Source organism: Zingiber officinale, chromosome 1B (genome assembly GCF_018446385.1).
Source record: "Zingiber officinale cultivar Zhangliang chromosome 1B, Zo_v1.1, whole genome shotgun sequence".
Lineage (NCBI taxonomy): Eukaryota > Viridiplantae > Streptophyta > Magnoliopsida > Zingiberales > Zingiberaceae > Zingiber > Zingiber officinale.
Genome location: NC_055986.1, coordinates 54038156 through 54051390, shown reverse-complemented (window position 1 = coordinate 54051390; position 13235 = coordinate 54038156).

The window sequence follows — 13235 nt, the reverse complement described above, 5'->3', positions numbered from 1 at the left end:
CAGGTACAACTGATATACAAAGTAAGGAAATAACACCTAGCACTAATCATGCATACAGTCTCCTGATATAATAAGGACAAAAATACATCTGAAATAAACAGGAGAGAAACTGTACTAACCAGGACCTGGGTATAAGGACAAACCGTCCGAGTGATATGGAAATCCTGTATGCATGTCAAACATAGGTATCCAAACAATATGCAGCATATAAATGCAGCAAACACAAACACAAGTAATAAATGCATCATGCATATGATGCCAATGATGCGTCCTGGTCACCCCTGACGCCAGTCGATCATCTCACACAATAGTGAGGCCGAGTGGGTAGGGCTGTGACAATCGTGCACTCTGTCGTCACTACTCCTGATGAGTGACCGAGTGGACGGGATGCTGTCGGAGTACACCTATCCTCCTACCCCAAATCATAAATGGGGGAGCGCAATTCTCTCAACTCCCGGTACACGATGACGGGGAGGAATCCCTGCCGGATAACATGTTGTGTCACACTACCCATGAGCGGACCAACGGTGCCTAACAGAGTCCCTGCTGCAACACACTCTGTCTGAATCGACCACTAACCCATGAGTGGTGGTGTGTGCAGATCCATGTAACTGGCGATGTGCTCAACAATAATGGAGCGGACTATCGCACAGCATGCAATCATGCAAATGGTGCATGGCACTAACCGCAAAATATCCTGACCTAATCCATGTGTATATAAAAGTGCACCATAGGTCAACAAATCAAATCAAATCAAAGGTACACAGAAGGTATAAAACCTAGGTCCTGAACATGGTAAAGTATGGTATATCACTACCCCTATAAACATGTATAAGCAGGTAAAGTATACATGAGATGCAAATCAAGAAATCAATCAATCATATAACAGGTATTGGGTAGTGACTAACCGAAACAAATAAGGAACATAATTAATGGAACTTGTTAAATTCACCACTATGTATATTAAATGACATAAGTCAAAAGTACCCGTCTCCAATAGAAAAGGTCTAATCCGAAATAGATCCCTCGTCGAGACACCGTCTCGAATCAAAGTCCTGTACCAATCAATATATATATTTTTATTTAGCTAAAATTTATAAGAATTTAAATAGCTAAATAAAATCCACGAGACTAAATTAGGGAAAACCCTAATCCACATAACTATTTGCCTACCTAAATTAAATCTAACAATTGACTAGGGTAAATTGTCTTAACCCTAATCGTTCCATTAGATTAATTTTAAACCATACAACAAGGATCCATTACCCTACACCATACATAATTCATCAACAACATGAAACAATTATCCTAATTCAAATCTACACATGATCTTGTAATCAATCCCTACACAATACCTCAATTCCTAGCTATCATTGATGCTGGAAGGAGTTGCTGCAGGAATAGGAACGCTGCTGGAAACCAAAATCACCTTCACAGAACAACAACCTGTTGAATTCCAGTATACTGTTCGGCTCAAGATAGGATCAAATAGTGGAGAACACAATATCAAGCAACAACCTAACTAACATCCTGATCTTACCTCAACTGGAATAGTTTCTGCTGAAACCTAGCAAACCACCAAACAATCAGAACCATGACACTTTCCTAATACCATCATTGTGGTTTTGTTCGGATCCGGCAGCAAGAGGGAACCTAGGGCAAAGGAAGGAGCCGCGGCGGCGCTGGGAATCTCCACAGAAAAGGGACAATGGCACAGTGAGGTCCTTCGGTGTTGTCGGCTCTAGCAGCACAGAGGGCAGAAGGGAGAGCGTCGGCGCTGTGCCGAGACGCGGCAGAGAGGGCTCGCGGTGTGCAGCGGGAAGGAGCGGCGGTGGTGGCTCACGGCTCGCTAGGGCACAAGAGAAGAGAAGTATCGGGAGGCAGAGGAGGCGTTGGCTTCTCCGCTTAAGCACGAGGGAGGGAGGAAAACCACCACGGCCGGCGGTTAGGGCTCCGGCGGTTAAGGCTCGGAGGAGTCGGGCGCGCGGCGAGGGCTCGGGCACGCGGGTGAGAGCACAGCACGAGTAAGGAGAGAAAATAAAGAAAAATAAAAAGAAAATAAAAAGGAAAAGAAAATAAAACTTTTCCTCATTAAAACAGGATAACCTAATCAGGCTTTTCCGGGCCCCGTTTTTATCCCCGTTATCTCGTCCTTACGAGCTCCGAAAAATTTCCGAAAAATATCCAAAAATTCTGGAAATTTCCCTTATTAATATTCGCCTATCTCCGGTATTTTACATTCTCCCCCACTAATAAAAATTTGGTCTCCAAATTTCATTATCTACCATCAACAAGTACCAACAAAGATATAAAGTATAAATGCTGAACGGTAAACAAAATCACATACCTCACGTAAAAAGATGAGGATATCGAGCTCGGATAGTATCCTCAAGCTCCCAAGTAGCCTCCTCATCCGAATGATGCTGCCATCCGACTTTAACCAGCCTGATAGTCTTGTTCCGCAACTGACGCTCCTTCCGGTCGAGAATCCGTACCGGAATCTGCTCATATGTAATGTCAGGCTGAACTGGAACTGGAATATCTGCCAGCACATGCGTCGGGTCGGGCACGTATCTCCGCAGCATAGATACGTGGAATACATCGTGAACGCCTGACAGGGATGGTGGTAGTGCCAGTCGATAAGCTACCGCTCCGACCCTCTCCAAGATCTCGAAAGGGCCAATGTACTACGGAGCTAACTTACCTCTGAGGCCAAATCTCTTCACCCCTTTCGTGGGTGAAACTTGCAGAAATACATGGTCGCCAACAGAGAACTCTAGTGGTCTGCGTCTCCGATCAGCATAACTCTTCTGGCGGTCCTGCGCCTCTGACATCCTCCGTCTGATAGTACGGACCAACTCTGCATCCTGCTGAACTCTATGAGGTCCCAACAACTGAGCCTCTCCAACCTCATCCCAGAGGACGGGTGTCCGACAAGGTCTACCATACAACGCCTCAAACGGTGCCATCTAGATAGCCAAATGGAAGCTGTTGTTGTAGGCAAACTCTACTAACGGCAGATGGTCCTCCCAACTGCCTCCGAAATCCATAACACATGACCTCAGCAGATCCTCTAAAGTCTGAATGGTCCGCTCTGACTGTCCATCTGTCTGTGGATGGAAAGCTGTATTCCAAAGCCTGCTGCAGACTCTGCCAGAAACGAGACGTGAACCGTGGATCTCTATCCGAAATGATACTCAACGGAACACCATGTAGTCTGATAATCTCTCGGCAATACAGATCTGCCAATCGATCTAGGGAATCAGTCCTCCGAATCGTTAAAAAGTGCGCGGATTTGGTTAATCGATCAACGATTACCCAAATCGCGTCATGACCTCGTCGTGTCCTCGGCAACCCCACCACAAAGTCCATGGTAATGTGATCCCACTTCCACTCAGGAATAGGAATCCGCTGAAGTAATCCTACAGGTCTCTGGTGCTCAGCCTTCACCTGCTGACAAACAAGACATTTAGCTACTAAATCCACGATGTCTTTCTTCATGCCGTTCCACCAATAGGAACGCCTCAAGTCTCGATACATACGGGTCCCACCTGGATGGATCGCAAATCGAGAATGGTGTGCCTCCTGAAGTAGCTTCTGAAAGACCGGATGAGACTGAGGTACGCATAATCTACCTCGGAAGTATATAACACCCTCCTCGTCTCGTGTAAACTCGGTCTGTTGCCCGGAAGCTATCTGACTGCTAATGAACTGCAAATGCTGATCACCAGCCTGGGCCTCTCGGATCCTAGTCCTGATCGACGACTGAGCAACCATGGTAACCAGAATACCCTGCTCCTCAAGATCTAACTCAGAGAAACCCTGAATCAAATCCGTAACTGAAGTCCGGTGGCAAGCCAATGTCCCTCTGGACTTCCTGCTGAGTGCATCTGCAACCACATTAGCTTTCCCCGGGTGATAGCTAATGGTACAATCGTAATCCTTCAGGAACTCCATCCATCTCCTCTGTCGGAGATTAAGCTCCTTTTGAGTAAAAATGTATTTGAGACTCTTATGATCAGTGAGAATCTCAAATGTAATGCCGTATAAATGATGACGCCAAATCTTCAAAGCATATATAATGGCAGCTAACTCCAGATCATGAGCTAGGTAGTTCTTCTCATGCTCCTTCAGCTGACGAGAAGCATAAGAGACTACTCTGCCGTGCTGCATCAGAACAGCGCCCAAACCCTGAAGAGACGCGTCGGTGTAGAGTACAAATCCGTCCTCTCCAAAAGGTAAAACCAAAACTGGAGCCGACACTAATCTCCGCTTCAGCTCCTGAAAGCTGGTCTCGCAATCCTCGGACCACATGAACTTCACACCTTTCCTGGTAAGGCGTGTCAGCGGCATAGCAATACGCGAGAAACCCTCAACAAAACGTCGGTAATATCCGGCCAATCCCAGAAAACTACGGATCTCCTGAACTGACTTCGGCTGCTCCCAACTGGTGACAGCCTCGATCTTCTGAGGATCAACTGAGATACCTCTTCTAGAAACCACGTGTCCCAGAAAATCGACTGAAGATAGCCAGAATGCACACTTGCTGAAACTCGCGTACAGCTGATGTCGTCGAAGAATCTCCAAAACTGTACGAAGATGCTGTGCATGCTCCTCCTCGGAACGAGAATAGACCAATATGTCATCAATGAAAACGATAACAAACTGATCCAGATACTCCAGAAAAATGCGGTTCATCAAGTCCATAAACACCGCTGGAGCATTGGTAAGCCCAAATGGCATTACCAAAAACTCATAATGACCGTATCTCGTACAGAAATCTGTCTTCTGGATATCTGAGTCTCTGACCCTCAACTGATGATATCCGGATCGCAGATCAATCTTAGAATACACTGATGTACCTCTGAGCTGATCAAACAAATCCTCGATCCGTGGTAAAGGATGTTTATTTCTGACGGTCACTGCATTCAGCTGTCTGTAGTCAATACATAACCTCATAGTCCCGTCCTTTTTCTTGACAAATACTACCGGAGAACCCCATGGAGAAACACTAGGGCGAATGAATCCCCTGTCTAAAAGCTCCTAGAGTTGAACCTTCAGCTCATTCAACTCATTTGGTGCCATACGATACGGAGCTTTCGATGTCGGCGCGGTTCCCGGAATCAACTCAATAGCGAACTCCACTGGCCTTCTAGGAGGCAAACCAGGTAGCTCCTCTGGAAATACATCTGGGTACTCCCGGACTACAGGAACGTCGGAGAGCTGCGAACTACTGCTGTCCTCAGTACTAATCAGAGATAATAGAAAACCATGACAGCCATGAGACAGCAGCTTCTGTGCTTGAATCGCCGAAATAATCGAGATGCCGTCGTCTCTGATGCCAGTGAAACTCCACGAGGGTTGGTTCGGAGGCTGGAAGGTGACCACCCTCATCTGGCAATCAACGGTAGCATGATATACTGACAGCCAATCCATGCCAAGAATGATATCAAACTCGACCATCTCCAATACTAGAAGATCTACCGTAAGTATCATGTTGCCAAAGTCTAACGGGCAACCTCTGATCTCCTGGGTGACGTCTAAAGTATCACCGGACGGTAGGGAGACAGTCAATCGCTGCAGTCTAACAGTAGGTAATCTACCAATCTCCCGCATAAAAGTACGGGATATAAAAGAATGCGAGCTACGAGTATCAATCAATATATCAGCGGAAAATGCATAAATGGAAATCATACCGCGGAAAATAGATCCGTCGGCTCGCTGCGCATCCTCTCTGGTAATCGCATGAACACGTCCAGTCTCTGTCTGAGGAGGAGGTGGTAACGCTGCCAGCGGCTGTTGCGGCTGGGCAGAAGCCTGCCACTGAGGTGGTGCTGGATAATGTGCCAGAGGAGACTGAGAGGACGGTGACTGAGTCTGGTACTGGCCTAGAGGCTGAGGCTGCATCTGATACTGCCCCTGCGTAGGATAATAAGGTCCTGGAACAGAACTCTGGGGTGCTATGGAAGCACTGGAGTACTCCTGTCCAAGCATGCCAAATGCTGCTGCTGCAGGTGGAGCTATCCCCTGCTGACGATGTGAAGATTGGGCTTTCTGCCCTCCTCGATATGCCCCTGATTGACTAGACTGTCCCTTCTGACCTGACCCTCCAGAACCTGTGTGCTGAGCCTTCAGCTGACAATCTCGGCTCTGGTTCCCAAGCAGTTTGCAATAAAAGCAAACTGGCTGTCCCATAGAGCAAGCTGGGGTAAGGTGATCTCTGGATCCACATCGGAAACAATGAGTATCGCCGGAAGGTGGTTGCCGGTTCTGCTGAGAAAACCGGGAACGTCCTGAAGAAGACCGCCCTGACTTCTGAGGCCTACGAGATACCCCAGAAGTACCCTGACCTGACCGACTACGACTACTCTGCTGCTGTCCTGTCGTCTGTGCCGTATGCTTCCTCTTCCTGTCCGGAAATGCTCTCTGCTGAGCTAACTCTATTATCAAAGCTCGATCCAGTGCATCTGAATAGGATACGATCCCTAAACCAGCAAGCCGTACTTGCAGATAACCATCCAATCCCTGTATAAACTACATCATGCGGGATCTGTCCTCCGCAACTAACTCTGGACAAAACTTAGCCAACCGGTTGAATTCAGTATTATACTCTGTCACCGTGCGATTATTCTGACGTAGACTCATGAAATCCTATCGGCGAGCCATCTGATATGATAATGGAAAGAAACGACTCTCAAAAGCCTCTCTGAACCTGGCCCAAGAAACGTTCCGCTCGCCGATGATAGAACGCTGTGTAATCCACCAGGCGTTAGCCTCATCCCGTAAATGGAAAGCAGCCAGCTCTGCTTTCTCCCACTCGGAGCAAGCCATATAGAAGAAGGTCTGATCCATAGTCTCTATCCATGACAGGGCCATACCCGAATCGAGGTCTCCTCTGAAGAGAGTGAATCGAGTCTTCATCGACTCAGCCAATGCTGGAATCCTAGCTCGTGCTGCGACAATATCAGGGAGCTGTGTCGGGACGGCTGTAGGAACTGGCGGAACCACTGGAACTAGTGCTACAAATGGTACCGCGGAATAAACCGGAGGAGGTACTCCCGGTGCTGCTGAATAAACTGGAGCATAAGTCGTCGGTGGTACTGCCGGGTGAACAAAAGTGGCTGCAGCTGGAGGTACAGTAGGTAATAGTACCGGATGTGGAGCAGCTGCTGCTACTGTAGACACTTGGGGTACAGATATCACTGGTGTCGGGTACACTGTAGGTCCAGGTGGCGGTGGTACTGAATACACTGTAGGCTGCGCTGGAGCAGATATCGGGAAAGCCAATGGTACCTCTGATGATACCGGAACTACAGTAGGGATAGGTACACTCGGCGTAACCGAGGTAGGTACCTCTATAGGAGCCGTCGGGGTCTGAGAGCCCGACGCGCCCGCAATATGCTGAGTCTGTCCCTAACTGACAGGCTCATCAACAATAGGCATCTCTGGCATATCCAGAGATCCCATGGTCCTCGCACGTGGTCGTCCAGCACCACATCTCGCCGCAATACGCGTAGACCTCCTCATATCTGTTAAATTATATTACAGATATTACTACCAATATAACAATCATAAAATAAACATCATACCTATTTACTGTTTGGAGATGTTCCGTCGCTGTCCAGTCCCCAATTTGACCTCAAAATCCGAACGAGAAAATCGTCGGAAATCCATATAAATCCGAAATGGAAATCCGAAACATAACCACAACCGAAATCCGTATAAATCCAAAATAAATGCCCAGTTTGACTCGCAAACCTCACTCTGATACCAAATAAATTGTCACGCCTCGGAGGAGTCCCTGTCCGAAGAAATTTCGGCAACATCTCCCCTGTACGGCGGACAATCTGGAACTTTCTACATATCCATATACCTCAGCCACATGCGGCTGGAATAATAACAGTAAATATAGCACAACCACACAAACATCCACGCAGTTATATATAACCAAACAAAGCAGTAATACTCTGACTCGAAAACCACCCTACTCAACTACACTCGTAAAACACAAATCCGACAAACTTACCTCTTCTGCCATCCAGGCAGGCATGTAGTAGAACAAATCTAAACCATACGGAAATCCATCGATCATAAGAATCCATACAATATCCAAATCCTCAAACAGAATAAGTCTAACATAGTCTAAATAACAAACCAAAAGATAAAAAAAAACAGCTTGTGGTCTGCAGGGGACTAGCAACTGGAATTCTCTCCTGACAGCATCAACCTGAAAAATAACAACAATGGAGGCGGGGTGAGTCCAACACTCAGCAGGTACAACTGATATACAAAGTAAGGAAATAACACCTAGCACTAATCATGCGTACAGTCTCCTGATATAATAAGGACAAAAATACATCTGAAATAAACAAGAGAGAAACTGTACTAACCAGGACCTGGGTATAAGGACAAACAGTCCGAGTGATATGGAAATCCTGTATGCATGTGAAACATAGGTATTCAAACAATATGCAGCATATAAATGCAGCAAACACAAACACAAGCAATAAATGCATCATGCATATGATGCCAATGATGCGTCCTGGTCACCCCTGACGCCAGTCGATCATCTCACACAATAGTGAGGCCGAGTGGGTAGGGCTGTGACAACCGTGCACTCTGTCGTCACTACTCCTGATGAGTGACCGAGTGGACGGGATGCTGTCGGAGTACACCTATCCTCCTACCCCAAATCATAAATGGGGGAGCGCAATGCTCTCAACTCCTGGTACACGATGACGGGGAGGAATCCCTGCCGGATAACACGTTGTGTCACACTACCCATGAGCGGACCAACGGTGCCTAACAGAGTCCCTGCTGCAACACACTCTGCCTGAATCGACCACTAACCCATGAGTGGTGGTGTGTGCAGATCCATGTAACTGGCGATGTGCTCAACAATAATGGAGCGGACTATCGCACAGCATGCAATCATGCAAATGGTGCATGACACTAATCACAAAATATCCTGACCTAATCCATGTGTATATAAAAGTGCACCATAGGTCAACGAATCAAATCAAATCAAAGGTACACAGAAGGTATAAAACCTAGGTCCTGAACATGGTAAAGTATGGTATATCACTACCCCTATAAACATGTATAAGCAGGTAAAGTATACATGAGATGCAAATCAAGAAATAAATCAATCATATAACAGGTATTGGGTAGTGACTAACCGAAACAAATAAGGAACATAATTAATGGAACTTGTTAAATTCACCACTATGTATATCAAATGACATAAGTCAAAAGTACCCGCCTCCAATAGAAAAGGTCCAATCCGAAATAGATCCCTCGTCGAGACACCGTCTCGAATCAAAGTCCAGTACCAATCAATATATATATTTTTATTTAGCTAAAATTCATAAAAATTTAAATAGCTAAATAAAATCCACGAGACTAAATTAGGGAAAACCCTAATCCACATAACCATTTGCCTACCTAAATTAAATCTAACAATTGACTAGGGTTAATTGTCTTAACCCTAATCATTCCATTAGATTAATTTTAAACCATACAACAAGGATCCATTACCCTACACCATACATAATTCATCAACAACATGAAACAATTACCCTAATTCAAATCTACACATGATCATGTAATCAAATCCCTACACAATACCTCAATTCCTAGCTATCATTGATGCTGGAAGGAGTTGCTGCAGGAATAGGAACGCTGCTGGAAACCAAAATCAACTTCACAGAACAACAACCTGTTGAATTCCAGTATACTGTTCGGCTCAAGATAGGATCAAATAGTGGAGAACACAATATCAAGCAACAACCTAACTAACATCCTGATCTTACCTCAACTGGAATAGTTGCTGCTGAAACCTAGCAAACCACCAAACAATCAGAACCGTGGCACTTTCCTGATACCATCATTGCGCTTTCGTTTGGATATGGCAGCAAGAGGAACCTAGGGCAAAGGAAGGAGCTGCGGTGGTGCTGGGAATCTCCACGGCAAAGGGACAATGGCACAGTGAAGTCCTTCGGTGATGTCAGCTCTAGCAGCACAGAGGGCAGAAGGGATAGCGTCGGCGCTGTGCCGAGACGCGGCAGAGAGGGCTCGCGGTGTGCAGCGGGAAGGAGCGGCGGTGGTGGCTCACGGCTCGCTAGGGTACAAGAGAAGAGAAGTATTGGGAGGCAGAGGAGGCATCAGCTTCTCCGCTTAAGCACAAGGGAGGGAGGAAAACCGCCACAGCCGGCGGTTAGGGCTCGGAGGAGTCGGGCGCGCGGCGAGGGCTCGGGCACGCGGGTGAGAGCACAACACGAGTAAGGAGAGAAAATAAAGAAAAAGAAAAAGAAAAGAAAAAGGAAAAGAAAATAAAACTTTTCCTCATTAAAACAGGATAACCTAATCAGGCTTTTCCGGGCCCCGTTTTTATCCCCGTTAACTCGTCCGTACGAGCTCCGGAAAATTTCCGAAAAATATCCAAAAATTCTGGAAAAATTCCCTTATTAATATTCGCCTATTTCCAGTATTTTACAAGGGCTCTCACTAACAATCTCCCACTAGCACTAGTGTCAATCAGTGTAGGCTCTAAGGCCCAATGACCTAGTGTGACCATCATGCTTTCTCTGTGCCAAAGTCTTGGTCAAAGGATCAGCTCTGTTAGTCTCTGTGGGTACTCTACAAATTTTCACATCTCCTCTATCGATGATCTCTCAAATGAGATGGAAGCGCCGTAGTATGTGTTTGGTCCGTTGGTGTGAGCGAGATTCCTTAGCCTGTGCAATTGCACCATTGTTATCACAATAGAGCTCTATAGGATTGGCTATGCTAGGAACCACCCCAAGCTCAATAATGAACTCGCGGATCCAAACTGTCTCCTTTGCTGCTTCTGATGCAGCAATATACTCGGCCTCTGTTGTAGAATCAACAACTGTGTCCTGCTTCGAACTCTTCCAGCTCACAACACCACTATTCAAACAAAACACGAACCCAGACTGCGATCTATAATCATCCTGGTCAGTTTGGAAGCTGGCATCACTATAACCCTTTACAGCTAGCTCTCCATCGCCTCCAAATATCTAGAAATATTCTTTAGTCCTTCTCAAGTACTTAAGAATATTCTTGACCGCTATCCAGTGACGATCACCTGGATCTAACTAGTATCTGCTCGTCATGCTCAAAGCATACGAAACATCAGGATGAGTACATAGCATGACGTACATGATAGATCCTATGGTCGAAGCATAAGGGATCTTATCCATACGGTCTCTCTCCTCTCTAGAAGAGGGACTTTGAGTCTTTGAAAGACTCACACCATGTGACATCGGCAGAAATCCTTTCTTGGAATTCTGCATGGCAAATCGTAGTAATACCGTGTCAATATATGTACTTTGACTTAGGCCAAGCAATCTCTTAGATCTATCTTTATAGATCTTTATGCCTATAATACAGGCTACTTCACCTAAGTCTTCATTGAGAAACAATTCCCCAGCCAAGTCTTTATAGACTGCAGCAAAGAGATGACATTTCCAATGAGTAGTATGTCATCCACATACAATACAAGGAAGACAACTGTGTTCCCAACAACCTTCTTGTAGACACAGGGTTCATCTTCATTCTTGATGAAACCAAACTGTTTGATCGCATCATCGAATCGAATATTCCAGCTCCGAGAAGCTTGCTTTAGTCCATAAATGGACTTATGCAACTTGCATACTCTGTCAGTATGCAGTGAATCTACAAAACCCTCAAGTTGTGTCATGTACACATCCTCGAGCAAGTTTCCATTCAGAAACGCAGTTTTGACATCCATCTGCCAGATCTCATAATCATGGTATGCTGCAATAGCAAGCATGATCCGAATGGACTTAAACATCGCTACTGGAGAAAAGGTTTCATCATAGTCAATACCATGAATTTGCTTGAAACCTTTAGCTACCAAACGACCGTTATAGGTATGCAAATGTCCATCCATGTCAGTCTTTCTCTTAAAGACCCACTTACACCCAATGAGTTTGATGCCTTTAGGTGGATCAACCAAAGTCCATACTTGGTTGGTGTACATGGATTCCATCTCGGATCTCATGGCCTCTAGCCATTTCTCAGAATCTAGTCTCATCACAGCTTCCTGATAGGAGGTAAGCTCATTCTCAACGAGCATATCGTCATCATGGTCAGACAAGAGAAATGAGTATCTCTCAGGCTGACGATGTACCCTATCAGACCTGCGAAGAGGAAGGTCTACTTGAACTGGTTGTTGTTCCTCAACTCCTTGTGCAACAATCTCATCATCCACAACATTTTGTGGTTCTAGTTCAACTTCCATCAAAGCTTCAGTGTTATGGTCCATATCTTGAACTTCTTCAAGATCGAACATACTCCCACTAGTTTTTCTAAAAACAAAGTCCTTTTCTAGAAATACCCCAATCTTAGCCACAAACATTTTGTGTTGACTGGGAATGTAGAAGTAATATCCCTTCGTTTCCTTGGGATATCCTATAAAATAACACATATCGGATTTGGGTCCCAGTTTGTCCGAGACTTGACGTCGAACGTAAGCCTCACAACCCCAAATCCTCATAAAAGATACCTGGGCATCTCTCCCAGTCCATATCCTATATAATGTCTTTATCACAGCTTTGGATGGAACACGGTCAAGTGTGAAGGTTGCTATGTCTAGAGCATATTCCCAAAAAGATATAGGAAGATTTGTGTGACTCATCATAGATCATACCATATTTGATAGGGTACGATTCCTCCTTTCGGATACACCATTCCACTATGGTGTTCCAGGAAGAGTAGTTGGGATAGAATCTCACACTCAGCTAGATAGTCACGAAACTCATGGCTAAGGTATTCTCCACCTCGATCTGATCGAAGTATTTTAATACTCTTGCCTAGCTGGTTTTGTACTTCATTCTTGAATTCTTTAAACTTTTCAAAGGATTGTGACTTATGTGTCATCAGATACATATAACCATATCTACTGAAGTCATCAGTAAATGTAATGAAGTACCTATAACCACCTCTAGTAGTGACATTGAAAGGGACACATACATCACTATGTATAAGTCCTAACAAGTCAGTTGCTCTTTCGCTGTATCCACTAAAGGGAGTCTTGGTCATCTTGCCCAGTAGGCATGACTCGCATGTCTCATATGATTCAAAATCAAATGAGTCCAGTAAACCATCTTTATGGAGCTGGGATAAACGATTCTCATTTATATGACCTAAACGACAATGCAGAGATAAGTTCGGTTCATTTCATTTGACTT